The following is a 21238-nucleotide window of genomic DNA, read 5'->3' on the forward strand; positions in this document are numbered from 1 at the left end:
CAAAACATGATTTTAGCCACTAAAATAACTCTGCAAAATAGTGTTTGAAAGTTCAAAAAAAGATAGTACAAAGGTGGGAAACACAATGGAAAAGGCCTTGAGAGAAAAGTATAGAGAAAGGCGAATCACCCCTCCACCCTTTAAGGCCTTAAACCACAAGTTTCAGCTCAAAAATACAAAGTTTTTACAGTCCAAAAACAACCTAAAAACATTACAAAAATGTGCTGGAATGAAGAAAAAAGTTACAAATAATAAGCTAAAGCATAGAGCAATTTAAGCAAGTAAACAAGCCAAAGGAGAGGTGGTTAACACCTCTATTTTTGGAACTTCAAAACCACTTTTTTTAACCTCTGAAAACCTCTGAAAATCGGTGGTAAAAAGCTCAAAAAAAGTTGATGAAGAGATAGGAAACACAAGTGGAAAGGCTTAGAAAACAAGGTTCAAAGAATGGTAGTTAACCCTTCTACCTTTAATAGTCTTAAACCACAAGCTTCAGCATAAAAATAGATGAAAAACACTTCAAAATCAGCAAGAAAATACAAAAAAGAAGTGGTGTAGAGTTGGTACAAAAGCAAGAGAAGGTATACCTCTTGAAGAGGAATGAACCCTTAAGTCATCAACCAACAATTTCACACTCTCAAGTGCTTCAAGAGCTCAAATTCAAACTCAAATCACCTCAGCAAGAAGCTCTCTAGGTTTGGTTTAGAGTGTTTGGGCAAAGGCTATGCAAGTTGCAAAATAGAGAGAGAATTGTAGAGAGAGAGGATATTTTCCAAAATTATCTCCTTACTCCTAAATGTTTCTAACCTTCAAAGTAAAAGAGAAGTCCTCTATATATAGAAAACATGAGCCTTAGTCGAAAATATCTAAAAAGGGATAGCTGGAACTTTGTGGAAACAGCTAGAAAAAAATATATGGGTTTTACACTAGTAGTGGGCACATGACCAGCCGGCCACAAGTGTGCATTGCCGGCCATCTGCCGACTATGAAAAATCTACTTCCAGGTTTGACTTCAAATGGGCATATCTCCTTCATCTGGACTCAATTTTAGGTCATTCTTGAGTCTAAATTGAAGCCCCGGAAGTCTACTTTCTAATGGTGGTAGCCTCACATATAAATTTTAAGTGTTCAAATAGATATGTCTATTTTAGTAAACGTTTCTCAGTTTTGTCTTAATCGGATTGATACCTAACTTCAAACAGCCATATCTCCCTCATCTAGACTCGGCTTTAGGAGATTCTTGAGTCCAAATTGAAGCCCCAGAAGTCAAATTTCTAATGGTGGTGGCCTCATAACTAACGTTTAAGTGTACAAAGAGATAGGCCTTATAGCGATTCCGGGTTTTACCCCTTATTGTACAGTAATCCGGACTTGGTTCCGTGGATGTTAGCAGTTGTTTATATCTTGTTTACATCCTTTCGTACTTGGTATTTGAGTTATAGGATGTGTTGGGCGTGTTCTGAACAGGTAGGTTGAGGTTTGGTCTCAAGTGTAGTTGCCCAGGTTTTTGGTGTTACGCTCGAGCGGATCATTCTGCACTCGAGCGGAGTTTGGTTTTTGGTTGTCCGCTCAAGCGGGCCTTCTTGCACTCAAGCGGGATTTACACATTCCCAGTATCTCGTGTCCCTGTAAAACTTCTACAGGTGTATTTTTCACGCTCGAGTGGGTCACGCTCGAGCGGGTAGTGCTTTGTCTGTGAAAGTTCTAGGAGGGGGAAATCTACGCTCGAGCGGACTGGTTTTCGCGCTTGAGCGGATGCATTTTATTCTTGTGTCTTGGCGCTCGAGCTGGACTTTTTGACCTCAAGCGTGGTCAGATTTTCGTGCTTGACGCTCGAGCGTCCTATTCTCCGCTCGAGCGGGTCATACGTATATCAGAGGGCAGCTGGGCATTTTTGAATCACTTTTTACACTTTCTCTCTCTCTCTTACTTTCCCAAAATCATTTTTGAGAGCCTCTGTCTCTAGAATCTCCCTTCTCTCTAGGGTTTGATCTAGCTAGAGTGTTCCACTACCTTGTTGTCTTTGCAAAAGGTGTGTTGATCGTCGAGGGCTACATTTTGATCTGAAAAGGTTGGATTTTGGAGCACTTTGAATTTCTTCTTTTTCTCCGTTTGAGCTCTAACTTCGAGGTAGGGATATCCTACTCCTCTTTATGAGCTTTGTCTTTAAATTTTAGTATTTTGATATGTTGGGGGTTGTTGGGTAATTTTGAGAAAGTTTGGTCTTTGTGTAATTTTACAAAAGATGGGGTTTTATTTATATAAGCCTATATGCATGTTTAGCATGGAGAAATGAGATAAATGTTGGGTTATTGATAGAAATGGAACCTTAGGGTTGTTTTGTTAATTATGGGAAATGCCCTAATTACATTAATGAACTAATTTGTGAAATTAATTTTGAGAAATGAGAAGTTGAATTGAGAATGTTGAAATTGGGAACGTATGGGACTAGAGGGTGTAGTTGGATTATTTATCACTCACCTAGTTGAAATGTTGATATTTTATCCATTTGGTGCATTTATTTTCTGTTTAGAAATAACTGCTTTGGGTTAGCAGTGGAGGATAGTCTTGATTGTTGTAAACAATGCATGATGATTCGGCAAATTAAAACTAATCAATTGAGTATGCTATCGAGATAGCGGTTGGAATAATACCTTAACTTTATGTATTGATTGATTATGTATATGATCTATGTTTATATACATTGTGTGTGGGAGGAGATAGGAGATGTACTCCACGGTTTAGGGAAAGATAGGGGATTGACCTCTAAATCAGATTTTGTGTGACATTGATATAGCACTACAATGTGTATCAAGTGTGAATTATGGAAGTGTTTGAATTGATTTGATATAGCCCTAAAATGTATATCGTTATCAATTGTGGAGTATAGAAGTGTTTCTATGTGTTATTGATACATCACTAAAATGTGTATCCATCATGAATTTCGAAGGTGTTTTAAAGATGAGTCTTAATCTCATTAAGTTATTTGGCTAGGTTCTAAGTCTTGTTTTCAAACTCAAAGTTGAGAAAGAAATGGGAAATGAAATGTAATATAGACTTAAATGTCATGATACTGTAACGTGTTATAAGTGGACACGTAAGTGTGGACCATCTATCGAATGCTGTTATTTTAGTCATTGTTTATAGTTGGTTTAGTATATCTCTACTAGGCTGTGGCTCACCCGATATGGGGCATCATTTTCAGGTACTGGTAGCATGCCACCTCCAAGGACATAGCTGGGGAGGCTTGAGACTGTTGGGCTGTTTTGTGTTTTTGATTGTAGTACATGTATATCAAGCAAGGGCTTTCTTTGTATAGAGTTAGTACTCTCTTTTTGTAACCAAGTGTTGACTTGGAAAGTTATAAGCCCATAGGGCATTTACTTTTGATGTCAACATGTAATACATTTTGTAAAGACTACTCTGATGGAATAGATTTATGCCTTTTTCTCTTATGTTTAAGCATGCTATTGTTGGATGATTCAGGGGTTTATTTTGAAGGCGTTACAGGCCTAATTTAGTGAAGGCTGCTCAATTCTCTCATAACGGTTTGAAGCCCAACTTCTCCCTAACTAGTTTTCTTCTCTCTCCTCTAATTTTCTTCAACTCCAAACCTATAAATAAGATGTTTAAAAAGATTTTTTAAAGAGTTCACCTCCCTTCCATTTATTTCCACTTTGTCCTTGCTCGGTTTACCGAAAAGTGCAACATTTAAATGAAATGCGAGCCACAGAATATCGTAGAAACATTTTCAAAAATATTTTGAAAGAGAGGGTTTTAAGGTCTAAAATAGTTTTGGTCCAAAATAGGGTGCAAGGTTGGGATTTAGAAGCTCTTCTTGCTAAAGAAATTGAGTGATTGGACATCGTATCTTTCATCATCGAGTGATCAACCAGTGGCGCCCATGTCTTAAGAGCAGTCAAAAATGGGGTGTCTATAATCAGCATGGCTCCTTATGAAGCTTTGTATGGTAGAAAGTGTCGTTCTCTAATTTGTTGGGCCGAGGTAGGTGACAAACCATTGTTGGGACCGGAACTTGTGCAAGAAACAATTAAAAATATGAAATTGATTCAACAGAGATTGAAAACTGCACAAAGTCGCCAAAAGAGTTATGCGGACGTCCGAAGAAGAGATCGAGAATATGAAATCGGGGATCAGGTATTTATCAAAGTAACTCCTATGAAAGGCTAGCGGTTTGGTGTAAAGGACAAGCTAGCACCAAGATATGTTGGGCCATATGAGATTTTAGAGAAGATCAATCCAGTGACGTATCGGGTAGTCTTACCGCCAGTCATGGAGCATATGTATAATGTTTTTCACGTATCTATGCTTCGAGAGTATTTGAAAGATCCATTTCATGTGATTGAACCAACTCATGTGCTTCTAAAAGATGATTTTACCTATGAAGAACGACCAATTCAGATTGTGAATCGCCAGATTAAAAGATTGAGGAACAAAAAAATCCCATTGGTGAAAATGGATTGGCGGAACCACGGAGGGACATATGCAACATGGGAGACCGAAGAAGCCATAATGAAGAGATACCCTGAATTATTTTCGTTGGATCCGGTGTTCTTCCAAAACGAAGGTAATCCGAGTTTGGAGGACCAAACTCTTTATAGGGGGGAAGACTGTAATAACCCCGATCTGTGATTAGCTTAAAACATATGATTAAGAGTGATTAATAAGTAATTAAGATGAAATGTTGAATTAATTGCATGTGTATTGCATTGTTGGTGTTTAAATTTGTTCATGGTAGGAATATTTGTCTGTATTTCTGTTTTGTTTTGCGAATTGAAGGCCTTATCGGCATCCGATCACGAAATTGACTACGGTTATGTGTTATTTGAAATTTTAAAATTTTATGGTAGGTTGAATTGAAATTCGATTCAGAACGAATTAAATTAGAATAATTAATGTCAATGTGATTAACCTAAGTCAAGTTTAATTAAGCCTCTTTAATTGAGCCTATATAAGGCTACTTTGACTCCATTAGTTCATTTAGCACCTTCATTTCCTACTCTTTAAGCTCAAAAACGTGGGAGAGAGAGAGAGAGGTAGAAGAAAATTGAGACCAAAAGCTAGGAAATGGGGAATTGCTAGGAATTGTTGAAAAATTACAAAGAATTTGGGAGTTTAAGCTTCTGCACTTGCGCAATTAAGACCCTAGGTAAGAATTTTGTCCTTGAACTTTGTAATCAAGACTTCAATACATGAATTCTAGAGAATTAAGCTAAGATATGCAAGAATTGAGCTAATGAATTAGAAAGGAGGATCATTTCATGCATGCATGCATGCATAATTCATGGATTTTGAGTTTTAATTCCAACAATTTCATACATGCAAGAGCTTATCTCTGTTAGACTATGATAACTCACCATGGTTTTATACACAAACACTTCATTTGTACATGTTTTGGAAGGTTTGAATTCTTGACAACACATGCATGATATGTATACATATCATCAAGTTTGGTTTTGAAGAATTCACTCACTTTTGGGCCTTGATTTTGTGTATTGAACCTTAATTCATAATGTTTTATAAGTTTTCAAGTGTTTTCTCAAGTTTTTGGCCCAAAAGATCATGATTTGCAGCTTTGAATTTGAGTTTCAGACTTGGTAGAGCAATTTGGAAATTCCAGATTATGCCTCTCCGCTCATGCGACAGATCCTGCGCTCGACCGACCACTTTGTGTTTTGCACCTCTGCTCGAGCGACCTAAAGTTGGCTCGAGCATAAATTGCATGCTCCCAGAAGTTTCCATGTTTTGCAGATCACTCGAGCGACTGTCAAGCGTGCGTCGAGTGGGAAAATTAAGCAACTAGTACTTTTGTAAAAATTACAGACCGCTCGAGCGCGGTAAGTTGCGCTTGAGTGACCACTCACATTTTTGGACCTCTGCTCGAGCAAAGGCAGTTGTGCTTAAGCGAGGCCCCTGTTTTCAGCAAATTTGGCTAAGTGTTAAACAATATGTTTTGACATCCTTATTGCATCCTAGGCATTCCCCCAAGATTAAGACATAATAATAAGGATAAAGAGTTAGAAACACACTAAGAATGAATGTATTGGGTTAAGTTATATCCGGGTGTGTGTTTCAAGAATGTATCTGTTATGTTTGTGTAGGTCACGCACCATAAGTTCATTGAATTATCTGCTCTGTCTGTCTGCTTCTGAAGCCAACTGTGAGTAATAACTTAGTAAAGCTATGTTCAACTTTATTTATTTTCTGCATGATGTAATAAGATCTATTTTCTGAACTGCTATATGGAATGCTATTTGTGAATCATGAATAAATGTTCATTTTTTTGAAATATATTCGTGGCATCTATAGTTCACGAGGCCCTCGTCCAGGGGTAACAATACCGTGGCTGATATGCACATGGCCCTCGCCCGAGGGTAACAATACTATGGCTGGTATGCATGTGGTGAGTAACAATACTATGGCCTATGTTTATGTGGCCCTTGCCCGGGGGTAACAATAGCGAGGCCTATGTTCACGTGGCTCTCGCCTGGGGGTAACAATACTATGGCTACTTGTGCACAAGATGTGGACCTATGTGGTCGTCGGTACTGACTATGCAAATTTGATATGATAAGATAGCTAAATGGATGTACCACATATAACTGCTATAATCTATGGTTAAGTATGTGAAACTGAATTTGTTTCTGATTCGAAATCTACTATGGGACATCATTCATTAAATTCTTTACTCTGTTATTATTCACTGGGCTTCCGTTCACTATTTATATTATGTATGTAGGTGATCAAGTGCGTGACCAGGCCTAAGCTGCTGTCTGGAGTTTTGGTGTGTCAGCCACCTTTTTGTGCCTCTTGAGGAGGTTATAGATTAAGTCAAGCCTTGTGGCCATGTTTTCTAAACGTTTAAGACTTTCTTTTCTGTTGATGTATGAGCAAACTTTTGTTTATCTGTATATGGGGCTCAGTTCCCTTTTTGCTCCATCTGTAATGAATGTAACATAAGACGACTTTATTTTTGACGTCACATATTTGTATATAATGTTTTAAATTTATGTCCCATATACGTCAGCACAGCTCTATGGACAACGTGTTTTATATATTTGCTTCTGCAGCCCCTAATTATATGTTATTCTGTTCAGAGGCCTTTGGTAATCCAAGAATTACTGGCCGGTTACGATGCTAAGCCTATGGGGGCGGGTTTGGGCTGTGACAAAAAGGCTTAATGAACATATAGAATTTGATGAGAAAGGACATTTTGTTAAACCTAACCCAAGGGTCAAAAGTCTTTAGTAAATTTGATTGTAAGTTGGGATATTGGCAATTATAATTAACAGAAGAGGCAAAACCATTGACTGCTTTCAGTACTCCAAGAGGACATTATCATTGGAATGTAATGCCATTTGGATTAAATACTACACCACACATCTTTTAAAGATGGATAGATTCTATTTTTAACGAACTTAAAGATTTTTGTGTATTATATATAGATGACATTTTTATTTTTCCCAAATCAATGGAAGAACACAAGAATCATCTTAGGCAATTATGTAATAAATTCCAAAAATATGGAATTATTCTCTCTCCTAAAAAGATAGAGGTAGAGAAAGAAGAAAGAGTTCTTAGGATTAATCTTTACATCAACAGGATTAAAATTACAAGCACATATTATTTCAAAAGTAAAAGAATTTCCAGATGAATTAACTGAAGTAAAACAACTTCAAAGTTTTTTAGAAATTGTTAACTATGGGAGAAATTACATCAAAAATCTAGCAAAATTAGAACTTCCCTTATTAGCAAAATTAAGAAAGATGCACAATTTTGCTGGTCAAAAGAGTATACTAATTTAATTAAACAAATTAAAGAAAGTATTACAGTCACGCCTACAATTTATCTACCTAAAAAATGATATAAACTTATACTTGAAGTGGATGACTCATATTTATGTTGGGGATGTGTATTAAAAGCAATAACTTCTCAATTCTAGACCGAGTCCGAAGAAACAAATAGTTATGGAATTAAAAATAGGAAGAAACCTATTTCCATAAAAACTCAGAAACATGAATTAATATGCGGGTATAATTCTGGAAAATTTAAACCTGTTGAAACAAGATATATTATTTTTGAAAAAGAATTTTTATCAATAAAACTTGCTTTAAAAGGTTCTGCATATATCTTGCTCCGAAATGCTTTATTGTTAAAACAGACAGTCAAGCAATATAAGATTTTTTAGTTAACAAGAAAAATATTGAAGAAGGCCGCCAACTTCGATGGTATAATGAAATTGCTACATAAACTTTTGAAGTTGAACATTTGAAAGGATTTAATAATTTCTTGCAGATTTTTTTAAGCAGAAATCACTAAACTAGTGTTTTCTCTTTTCAACCATGAACAAGGGTAAACAGCTCGCTAAGTTCAATAAAAAATAGGTGACAGTTGCCAAAAAGCAATTCCCAAAACAAAAAAAAAGTTTATGTTGTTTTTTTAGGTAGACAACTTGGAATTTACACAAATTGGAAAGATTGCAATGCGCAAGTGGTGAGTTTCCCTAGAGTTTGCTATCAAGCATATGACAATATGACAAAAGCTAAAAAGGCTTTCTATAGTGGTCCATCAATGCCTATTTTTCAACAGCAGCAAACCAATCCAGTCCCTTTTGAATTTCAGAAATCTAAACCAGATGAATTTGAAATTAAAGACTTTTTTAATCCTGGTATTCTTAAAAAACTTTATAATGAATTAAATGGTGTGTGGAAAACCCACACTTCCTAAAACAAAAAAAGGTTTTAGATTACATATGTCTAACTTATCATTTCAATTAGTGGAACAAACCACTAAAATCAATGAGTTACAAAAACTTTGTTTCCAACTCATTAAACAAATGAATTGGGATCAAGATTTTAAATTTGAAAAAACAAATATTTTCTTCAAATTTCTGAATTCATAAACCATGAATATTCAAACCCTTCTTTTGAAACAATTAGAAGAATTTGTCTTGTCCAAAAAGTAAGAACAATTATTCCCTAAGAAATTTTTAAACTCATTAAAGATGAAGTAGAAGACCAATGTAAAAGAATTAAACAAATTCTTTCCAAATCAATTAATAAGATTAATTTACAAGATTGTTAGGTTTTATTTCTTGGCAATCCCGTTTGACAAAACTCCTTTTAGTTGTATTAATTTTCGTACTTTTATTTCAGTGAGGCTATGAGTATTTAGATGCAAATCCAACCCGAATTGTGCCTTTCAGAGAAGTTTGTGATGCTAATGCTTTCAAGATTGCCACTTCGCTGATTATGACAGGGATCGAGCTACCCGGTCAGCTCGCGGGGGTCCAGGGAGCAGCGCCCCTTGGCAAGTCCGGGGCAGCGCCCTCGAAGCAAAATGCAAAAATGCATTCCAAGTTGTCTGTCCGCTCGAGCGGACTTTACCCCGCTCGAGCGGAGAATCCCTGGTTCCAGAAGTTTTGGTTGCCTATAAAAGTACTGAGCTGTGTGATTTCGAGCTCGAGCGGGTTCTCTAGCGCTCGAGCGGACCTCTGTTATATCACATGCATATTTTGCTGAAGCTGCTCGAGCGGGCTGTTGGGCGCTCGAGCGGAGATCACGGGACAGATTCTATAAATTTGCATGTTGGGTCAGATTTTAGGATTACTACTCTAGATCTTCTTTTTGGGTTCTAGGGTTTATATCTGGGGATACTTTGTGAGTTTTCTTTGATGTTTTGATTGAGTATTCAACTCATGTTTTAAAGAGTATACATCAAAGGTTTTGTTTGTTCTATAAAAGAGAGAGTTGTTCTTCGGCGAATTCTGAAGAATTTGAGCCTGAAGCTTTGGTGGATTCCGGGGTGGCTCATCGTAAAGACAATTCCGAGGTGAAGAGGGGTTGGAAGAGGCACATAGAGATTGATTCAATTAGGTATGGATTCGCTAGGTAATTGAGAGTATACCTGTGTAATTCCTTTAAATCTTCTTAGTGGATTGTTTTATGGCTGTTGCCCGTGGTTTTTTAATCGCAGTTAGAGGTGTCCAATTGTGGTTTTTTCACGTTAAAATCGTTGTGTTGATTTGTCTTGATTGTTTGATTGGGATTGCTATATTCTGCTTAAAATTGATACATAATCACAAATCAACATCTAGGGGATTTCTAGAGTTTTCAAAGATGATATTCCAAAAATCACATTATTTTTAGATATCCAAGAATGGTTCTTTGAAGATAATGATTGGAGGGTCTCTAAAGAAATTGACTGGGGAATAACTAATCAAGTTATTCTTTAAAGTTCTTATCTTGTACAATGGAAAGATTTTCCAAAGATGATCAAGGCAATGCTCTCAAAAGTTATGAAAAATTACAAATGAAGCAAATATTTCACTTTTTGGATTGCCAGCACCATTGGATGGCATGAAAAAGAAAAATTCTATTAGCCATATCAAATTTGGTACCTAAAAAAGACTGAAGAATCAGAATTAGCTCATGAAGGACCATTAATAAATTCAAAGGGAGGTCATTAGTCCTCATGAACTAATTAATGTCTTATGTCCTTAGCATTATTGGGCAGACAACCTAATATTATTGTCTCAAGTGGCACAAAACATAAAAGGTTACAGTGAATTGCCTTTCATGGTAACTGATGGAAGAAGATTATTTGTTACTATGGAACCAATTTTATATACAAGAACTCTTACACAACAGAGTGAAGCAGAAGATTTTCTTAACAATCTGGCAAAAAGAAATTTGCTAGATCTTCCTTTAGATTTGGCAATGCAAGCTGATGAAGTGGAAGCTTTCAGAACATAGGAATGGAGTCAACCACAAGATTCTCCATTATCCAAAGATAGTGTCTTGATGCACAATCTAGATAATATGATGGAAGCATAGTGGGCCTATGAAGATAGATTGCAGATATACCGAACCGACCGCATCCTTATCTAGCACACGTGGTAGCATCTACAGCAAAAATAAAAAGATAAGAGTAACCAAATCTTATCCAAAATAGTATCTCTTTTTCAAAAACGAGGGAAGGGAATTGCATGTGCAATACATGTATGGAATAGAAAGTCATTGTAGTTATTATTTTTTAGACTTTTTGTATTCCATTGTATTTATTATGTTAGGACTTTTTATATTCTAGCTTCATAGACTTGTGAAAAAGCAATGAAGAATACGGTTAGCTTAGAAGACTTTTAGTCTTTAGCTTTTGTTTGTATCTACAAGTTGTATTCTATAAATTGGCCTAAAGCCAATGTAATGAATCATTGTAAATTCTCAGAAACTTTCTCATCTTTTGCTTACATATTTCTACTTCCACCATTATTAGTTGTAGTTAGAAAACATATCTACTAAATATTTGGTATCAGAACCTACGCAATGAACTTGGTGAAGAGCTTCATAACAAGATCAAGTTCTATGTAAGTATACTCTTTTAGATTGTATCTCCTTTTGTGGTATTTTTTTTGTTTCACTATTAGCTATCAAAAAACTCATACTCTTGTTAATCTTCAAAGCCCATATACCCACAGACTGTTAACCCAAAATCGCCAATTGAAGGCTCTTAGGATGTTAGTCATTTAGGGACACGATCTTAGGCACCTGAAGAAAAACAATAAGGTTTTAAGTACCATTGATAGTCTAATATGGCAAACAATACTCAAGAAAATATTAGATGTATAGCTAGGCTAGAATCTGAATTTGTTCATAGTATGCACATAGATAAGAGAAATAGTAATAACCTACTGGCTATAACCTCTACTGTTAACGGTATGTGTGATTTATTTTCCTCCTACTTTGAAAATACAGAAAAAAACACAAAAGCATAATCATATGTATATAGATAAGAAATTAGATGTTTTGCATCAGACTTTAGTAAATGTGGAACAAGATGTTAGAAATCTTGGTAATATAATTAATATAGATTTAAATGAAAAAACAAAAAACCAAATGGAAAATCTAATAACAAAAATAGGTTTTCTAAGTGAACATAATGAAGGTTAGGATCCTCATGAGGATACCTCAATACCTCGTCTATTTTATGGAAATGATGAAATAAACGTCATTGAAAATTCAATTTCTTCTTATAAAAAAGAAGAATATGAAATCTAGTTGAAGTCATCGACTATTGGAAAAAGCTTTACGCCGATCTAATATTAACTATTGAAGAACGCAACAGGTTGATTACTCAAATTCAAAACTTATATTTAGAAAATGAAAATTTGTTTACTCATTTCGAATATCAAGTTTTTATAGATGATGAATTTGATGATGACTCATCTTCTCATTTTATCAACGCAACCAGCGTGGTGATTAAAGAAGAACAGACCTCAGAATCTGAAATTTCAGACTTTGAAATTTCTGATGAAGAAACCAAACCTGCAGCTACAGGTAAAGGTAAAAGAAAAATAGATGAACCATTAGATCCAGAAGAATTTGAAGAAAAACCAAAATTTCATGAGTTCATAAAAACTACCGAACAAACGGTACCAGATACATCCACTAATGAAACTAAACCTAGTAATCATAAACCATCTTACCAAAGAAAAGATGATTTAAAAAAAAATCTAGTAACCCAACACGGTACTTATCTGTATTTATGTTGCTTTTAAAGATCAATTAAAAACAATTGATGATTGGGCACAATCCATGTCTATTTTAATAACCAATAATAAGTCGACATGGACAAAAGAAAGATTCTTAGATTATATTGCAGCAACATTACAAGGAAGTTGTTTGCAATGGCTAAGACAATGGGAAAAATCTAATTTTGGAAAAAACTAGAAAATAGTTCTTTATCAAACTTTTTAAGTTTTGATAAGATGTTAAGTGATTTTGTCACCATAATTAAAGAAAATATGTGTGGCTATTCTGGATAAATTAATTTGCAGGAAGATGCAAATTACGCTCTATCCAAACTAGAACTATGTAATATTTGTCAATTTGAAGAGTATGTGACATTATTCCAAAAATATTACTATGTTCTAGATCCTCCACAAAACACCTATTGGTTAGATCAGTTTTTCATAAACTCCCAAACCCATGGGATGAATTAACTCTTAAAAAATATCCAAATTTTTTAGAAAAATTAGAAAAGAGTGATAATCTTGGATTTAGAATAAACTTTGTCTGGAGATTGATAACAAATCAGTGCTTAACGATACAAGCAAAGAAACAAGTGAAAAATTAGATCACTAATTCTACAAAAGAAAAAAATTGTTGTAACCAAATTTCACGAGAAAATTGGAAAATTGGTTGCACATCGTCTTATAAAAGAAAGGGTAAAATTAAGAAGAAGAAATTTAAGTGGAAACCTTGGAAAAAGAAAAAAAATTCTAAACATAAAAAATATGTTAAGAAAAGAAAAACAACTTCTTCAAAAACATCTAACAAGAAAAAAACTTGTAAATGTTATATTTGTCATGAAGAATGACATTATGCACCTCAGTGTCCTAAAAAAGGAACAAGTGCTAAAAAAATGATAAAAGTTCTTGAAGAACAAGACTTTGAAGTTTGTTTTGGTGAAGAAATGTTAGATACAGAAGAAATACTTTATGAAATTTCAAGTGAAGAATATTCATCAGGTGAAGATGAAGAATACATCTTTATGATGAATACAATTACAAAAAATCCTAAGGAAGAATAAAAAACCCTTCGATTAGGAGATTGTATAGGTGAAGAAATTATCTTTTCCAAAAAACAATTGGCCAGGTATGAAAAACTTCAAGGAACTCGAAAATAAGAAATTTATGAAATTTCAAAATTCAAACTTGGTCAGTAAGAATATTTGAGCAACATGCTGGAAACACCAAGGCTCAATTTACCAATGAAGGAAATGTCAATATAACCTTATTCGACAAAAAGAAAATTGCTAGATGGAAAAAGAATAATCTTGAATTAAGATATATTCAAATAGGATTAATTAAAGTAAAAATCATTGCTTTGTTTAGACAAGGTACTGATACACCTATTTTAGCAGTCTTACTCGATAAAAGATTTCATGATCCAATAAGAGCAATTATTAGAGAAGTACAATCTAATTTAGTAAACATAATAGTTTGGTTTAATATAAAACCAAATTTCTTTGTGTCAATCAATGATCCGAATATAGAAAATGTTGTTAGGTTCATCCAAAAACAGAAAATATAGAAATGAAAAAAGATTCCTTTGATCTCGCAATTCAATGAAAAACTATCCATGAATTAATAAGGCTACCTGAAATATCAATTAAACCAATTGATACAAAAATAGTTGACATGTGGGAACCAAAACCATATGAGACAACAATTCAACCAAAGCTCATAAATTGGTCAGATTTAGAAATTCCAAGAAATTGGTTAACTTCTGAACTAACAGAAGAAAGAACAAGAAAATCAGTTAGCAATGTTGAAATACAGGCATATAGCAATAATCTGTATATAACAAATAACAAATTAAAACAACCAGCACAAAATTTATTAGCTGATTGGGAAAAATTCAATAAACTAAAAATTGCACATTATATTAATAGTAGTAGTTCTCAAATAGAACCTATTGGTATTAAGATAGTGCAAGTTCCTATCATTATGAAACAAAACACATCATAGATTTGAAGAACAAAAAATGTTTCAAATCTACCATTATGAAACAAAACAGGATGAAGTAATTTTTTCCCCCAACCAAGGAAAGCAAAAAATATACTTATGTTTTGGGAACTTTTAATTTTAAAGGCTATAAACCATATAGTCTTAGTGTTCTACTTGACACTGGTGCCACAATAAACACATGTAGAATGAATGCTATTGTTAGTAAAAATTATGTTGGGGTTGGATTGACAACAACCAAGCAATAATTCAAACTGAACAATTTAAACAGGAACAATCAGGCAATTGTGTTTTTGGTTCAAATGCCTCAAAAGAATGAGGATTTCTTTGGATCAATGGTAACAAAGTAAACAAGAAGAAAGAACACCCTTTTTAGATCAACTGATGGTAGCAAAGTAGATTTGAATAAACAGAAGTAATTTCAGATTGAAATTGCTGAAGTTCACTCAAAAAAGTACAAGTTACAATCGAACGAACTACTCCTAAATTGCAATTGAAACTACTCGTAAGTCTAAAACTAAGTTGTTGTATTGTTGTTGATGTCTTTTTTTTTCCTTCTTTTGCTCCTTTACTGCCTTTATAATGCCCCAAATCTCAGCTATCCCATCTTTCTTTTTAGCCACTATCCCATGATCTTTCAAATCAGCAGGCCACTTTCATTCAACTGCTCAAAACTACCTTGGCCTTCTTGAACCTTCAAACCTTCTTTGGTTCCTCTTTTTGAAGCAAAACCAACTTCCTCAATGCTACCACATGTCCCCCATGATCTCTAACACTGCCTTCGACAGAGGAAAACATTTTACTAAGGCCCATAACTGCTTGTAACCCCCTTTGCTTCTTTAAACTTTTATCTTTGACCCAACCCCGCTTTTAAACCTCCAACCACATTATCACACAATTTCCCTTTAATTAATGAGCATGATCAATAGAGGAAAGCTTTCCAATTCACAAATATGCCCTATAAATCAGTCTACCAAGCCAATTAACCAATTGATAACTAGCTCATGACCCTCTCAGCCAATTGATGCACACGATCAATTCCTTCACACCACGTAGCCCCTTGACTGCTGAAAGACTTCATTTTGACTTCATTGCCATGTGTCATCATCAGATTAATCCACATGTCAATAGGAATTTTACAAAAATGGGTGTAGACAATGCCACCCCTAACTCTTTAAGAATGAGAATACTCGAATTCTTGAAGAGTTTTATATAAAATTGATTTGTCAAAAAACCCTCACCCAAATAAATCTTTTTTACTAACCAACAAAAAATGAATATTATAAGCACATGTTAATAAGATAGCCACCAAAGGCCATATTATAAATATGTTGTCCATCCTTCACAAATGTAGTCCAATGTAGGCCATGCATGAGTTTTTAAATTGGTAATAGATTACTTCAATCGACAGTGTATTTACACAATCGACAGAGCAATGCATGAACCAATTGTTTAAACCATAGAGATACTTCAACAAGAATTGGCCTATTAGTTGGAGCACAATAACCTTCCAATGTCGACAGACATTCAAAACCATAAAGCAAATATTTGGGACATCAGATTGTTTTAGTTATTGATACTTCGAAATTGGCTAATCAAGAAATCACAATGGGTAACATATCTCCATAACTTTTTGAACTTTGTTCTCTTCTTACCCATTTCATAAAGAACAAACTTTGATGTGATTCAAAAATCCAAAAAGGATTTTGAATAATAAAAGCCATAGCATAAGGTGGCCTTAAAAACTCATACTTCACATCTTGAACAATGTTAAAGATTTCAAATTCATGAACATTTGGTTGTTCATAATTTTCAGCCATAGTTGGCTTAAGATCACACTTTTTAACCAAATTGTTTGCATTACTCTCTGGACTAAAAGTTGCAACAAAGGGCTGATTTTTTGTTTCACACATTAATGGGTTAGAAATATTTTTTGAAAACCTAGAAAATATATCTTCCTTGTGAAATTGCCCCCCTGCCATGGAATTTTGATCCTCATAGCCTTCTGTTTTTGCAACCATGACAATTGATGGAGTAACAACACCAACATTCGAAGGTGTCTTGTGGACCTCCACCCTTGTCTGACACTCTTAGAAAAATCATCAATAACACTTCTTAACTCACTAATCAACACCTGTTTTTCCTCAATTGAAAGAGATGCAAGAGCCTCCTTTAATTGTGGAACCAAACTGTTACTAGGCAGTACAGAAGGGCCACTCGTTTGACTCTGATGCCTCGTCTTTTCCATTGTTCCAAATTATGATATTGTCCCACTGGGCGTATAAAAAATTGTTAATAAAAATTATGTTGGGGTTGGTTCAACAGCAACTAAGCAATAATTCAAACTGAACAATTTAAATAGGAACAATTAGGCAATTGTGGTTTTGGTTCGAATGCTTCAAAAGAATGAGGACTGCTTTGGATCAATGGTAACAAAGTAAACAAGAAGAAAGAACACACTTTTTAGATCAACTGACGGTAGCAAAGTAGATTTGAATAAACAGAAGTAATTTCAAATTAAAATTACTGAAGTTCACTAAAAAAAGTACAAGCTACAATCGAACAAACTACTCCTAAATTACAATTGAAACTACTCCTAAGTCTAAAACTAAGTTATTGTATTGTTGTTGATGTCTTTTTTCCTTCTCTTTCTCCTTTACTTCCTTTATAATGCCCCAAATCTCAGCCATGTCTTCCTTTTTTTCGCCACTATCCCAGGATCCTTCAAATTAGTAGGCCACTTTCATTCAACTACTCAAAACTATCTTGGCCTTCTTTGGTTCCTCTTTTTGAAGCAAAACCAAATTCCTCAATGCTGCCTCATGTCTCCCATGATCTTTAGCACTACCTTCAACAAAGAAAAACATTTTACTAAGGCCCATAACTACTTGCAATCTCTTTTGCTTCTTTAAACTTTTATCTTTGACCCAACTCTGCTTTTAAACCTCCAACCACATCATCACACAATTTCACTTCAATTAATGAGCATGATCGATAGAGGAAAAATTTTCAATTCACAAATATTATCCCCTATAAATCAGTCCACCAAGCCAATTAACCAATTGATAACTAGCTCATGACCCTCTCAACCAATTGATGCATATGATCAATTCCTTCACACCACGCAGTCCCTTGACTGCTGAAAGACTTCATTTTGACTTCACTGTCATGTGTCATCATCCGATTAATTCACCTGTCGATAGAAAATTTACAAAAATGAGTGCAAATAGCTATACTTGAGGACAAATGGATTTTAATGAAACATCTCATCTCCAGTTAAAGGAGTTAGTAGAGTAGACACCTCCATAATTCTAAAAGCAAAAAATATAACTGTTTGGTTCAATAACATGTCTTTGAATTAGACAACATATAAAGGTTGTGTCTAACAATTTTTTTTAAAAAAAATTGTGATATCAAATTATTTTTTAAAAATAAAATATTTTAATTGTCAGAAACTTTTTTATTATATTTTTAGTGAAAAAATTGAACATTTAATAATAAATTATTATTCTTTTAAGACAAATTTTTTTTGTCTAAAAAAGTTTACATTTTTTAGAAGAAACTGTTCTCTCTAACAGTGTCTTTAATGTAGCTAAAGATTTTTTTTTTTTTGTGATCCTTTTTAACTTTTGATATAGCATGTTAGGAACAACTTGATGATAGAAATTAGTCCTGAACGTTTTTAACAATCAATTTTTGTCTTTTTGAAATGAAAATTTTTGAATCCTAGAACCTTATATGTTGTACCTTATTGTATCGTATAATGGATCATATGTTAACCTTTCTATTACTTGCTTACAGTGCCGGCACTGGGCATGAGCCAACCAAGCCATGGCCTAGAGCCCCTCAATATAGATAAAAAAAGGAGTCCCCTCCTATTATAGTTTAGTGTAATATATTATGCATGTTTTAAGTTCAAAAAAAATTTAAAGAAGACTCAAACTAACTTAAAATAAATTGACTCGAAAAAAGGGTTCCCTCCTATTATAGTTTATCGTAATATATTAGGTATGTTTGAAATCCAAAAAAAAATTAAGGAAGACCAAAACTAACTTAAAATAAATTGACCCATTAAAAAATTGAAAGACTCATTTAAAATAATTAGCATTATTATCCATTGAAAATGATTTTACAAAAAAAATTAGATTATGCAAGTATGATTGATTTATTTGCTTCTAAAAATGCAAGAAGAGCGAGGATCAAGAGACACTTATTAATTGTTGTGATGTAATGCTAAATATTTTTTATGATTTTGACACAAATCTATTGTCTTTTATCTTTTTTTTTTTTTTCATTCAATGAAAAAAAAAATGTGAGGGGCCTTAAAAATTTATTAGTTGATTATTGACTTTGGACTCCGAAAATATCAGGACCGAGCCTGATTACTTACTGTGATTTTGTTTTATGAGATAATATTTGAAATGTGGTATTAAAAATAGAATAATACTACTCTTGTTACATTCTATAACTTATTATACCATCTTATTTGTTAACATAAAATTGATGCGTACCACCATTAATATATATATTTTCTAATGGAGTGTTGTGTCTTGGTCAAATTATCAACATTACACTAATGGTAGGATTCAGGGATGGCAACGGGTAAAAAAATTTCGAATTTCATGCACAATTTATTGATTTTCAATTCAACTAGTTTAATGATATAATTTTATACTTTACTTTAATCCTAACATATAATAATATTTAAAAACATATTTAACAGATGATAAGTATAACACATCAGATGGTGCAAATGGTTGTTGCTGTAGGCCTTAGTTCTGGAGTTTTTTTTTTTCCTGCATGTCTTCTTTCACACCTCATTATTAAATTAATCATTGTGTTTAGTTTTAAACTTATCAAATACAATTTTTATTTTATTTTTGTATTTTATTATCTTTATTGAATTTTGAGAAAAAAGTTATCATTGATTTGATAACATTTTTTCCTATTTTTTCAAAGATACCTACACAATATTGCAACATGAATGTAAAATAGGCAAATGGGTTTCATTTTGTTTTGATATTCTTAACTATAATTTTTGTTAATTTCATTAAAAAAAATAAAAGATTTCAAACCAAGGTCTAAATCATTAATGGAATTATATTAAAATAAACATATAGTTCATAAAATGTATACCATGAATTTTTTCTATAAAATTTTAATCTTGTCAATTTTCATATGCTCTATCAAATGCTTTGAATTATCAAATGTTTTTATTATTTTCATTACAGACTCTGGGAACCAAATTTCAAATAACTCATATTTTTTATAATCATAAGTTTACTTCTTATCATTTTTTTATTGATTTAAACAATTTATTTAAAATTTGACAAATTTAATGTTTGTTTGAGTTTTCATAATATATTTTTTGAAAAAAATTCAAAAAACTAGTTTGGAAAAAAATAATAAAATAAAAAAACTCATCATTTTTATATAATTTTTTTTTGGGAGGGGAAACATTTTTTTAAAAATTTAAAAATATTTTCTATATTTATCAAAACAAATTTGTATTTAAAAGAATAAAACAATAGTGATAAATTACTTTTATGAGTGTATATGATATTAAATTCAATAATTGAACTAATGATATAATTTTTATTTTCACCTTTGTGCTTTTTCTATCTCCACTTTCTCTTTATTCTCGCACACTTCATTGTCGAGTGCTGCCACTTTGCCAGGTCAAGAAAAAATTGTTGTCGTGAAAATGTCCCCGACTGTGATGAATAAATAGGTAGAGAAGTGAACAAAACTTTCAAATTGGTGTTATATTTATTGATTGATAAAATAAAATTTGAGACATTATTCAAAAAAAATTAATTTTGAACTATTGATCTAAACCTTCGTTTGGAAAGTAATAATTTTAACCTAAAAGTCAGAAAGTTATAAAAAAAAAATCAAAAAGTCTATAACCTATATCAAAAAGTCAAATATTTCATTTTCTCTCTATTTTAAGCACATCTGTTAGTAAAAAATCAAATAGTCATTCTAAATATACAAGGTTTTTATCTCATATTTTAGCAAAAAAGCTAAAAAGTTATTAAAATAGTCTGTTCCTTTTTGGTTTTTTTTCAAAATTCATAACTAAACAAATTTTCTTTTTTCAAATCATAATACCAAAATTCACAAACTTAAAATACAATTATATTCTCAAATCATAATTCTAAACTCTACCAAACACTACCTTAGTTTTTTTTTTAAATATGTGAAAAAGTAGACAAGTGATGTGACCAAAAATAGGTTAAAAGTTAAAATTTCGTCTCCAAAAGAGGCCTAAATAAGTGCACTTATTTTGGTCACATCACCTTTTTACTTTTATATATATATATATATATATTTTGTAAAAAGTCAAAAAATATACTTAGGATTCGTTTGGAATGTGGGTTGATTTTTTAGCTATTTTAGCTTGGATTAAAATATCTCATTTGGGATGGACTTTTTGATTTTTTTGACTTTTGTGAAAAAAAAAATTGATTATGATTTAAATGTAGCATTTTATCTTATTGATTTTCTAACGTATTTTGTCTTTTTATAGCTATTTTAACCCCATAGCCTTGCGCCAAAGGAGTGTTTATTTAAATTATTCCAAAGAATCCTTTAAAATTGTTTTAGGAAGTCGGAAAAAAAATATTTTATTGATTTCTTATAATTTTTTTTAAAAAAATACACAAATACTCAAATAAGTCAATAAGT

The sequence above is a fragment of the Camellia sinensis genome, chromosome 4 (assembly GCF_055761805.1).
Source record: "Camellia sinensis isolate YWXY chromosome 4, ASM5576180v1, whole genome shotgun sequence".
Taxonomy (NCBI): domain Eukaryota; kingdom Viridiplantae; phylum Streptophyta; class Magnoliopsida; order Ericales; family Theaceae; genus Camellia; species Camellia sinensis.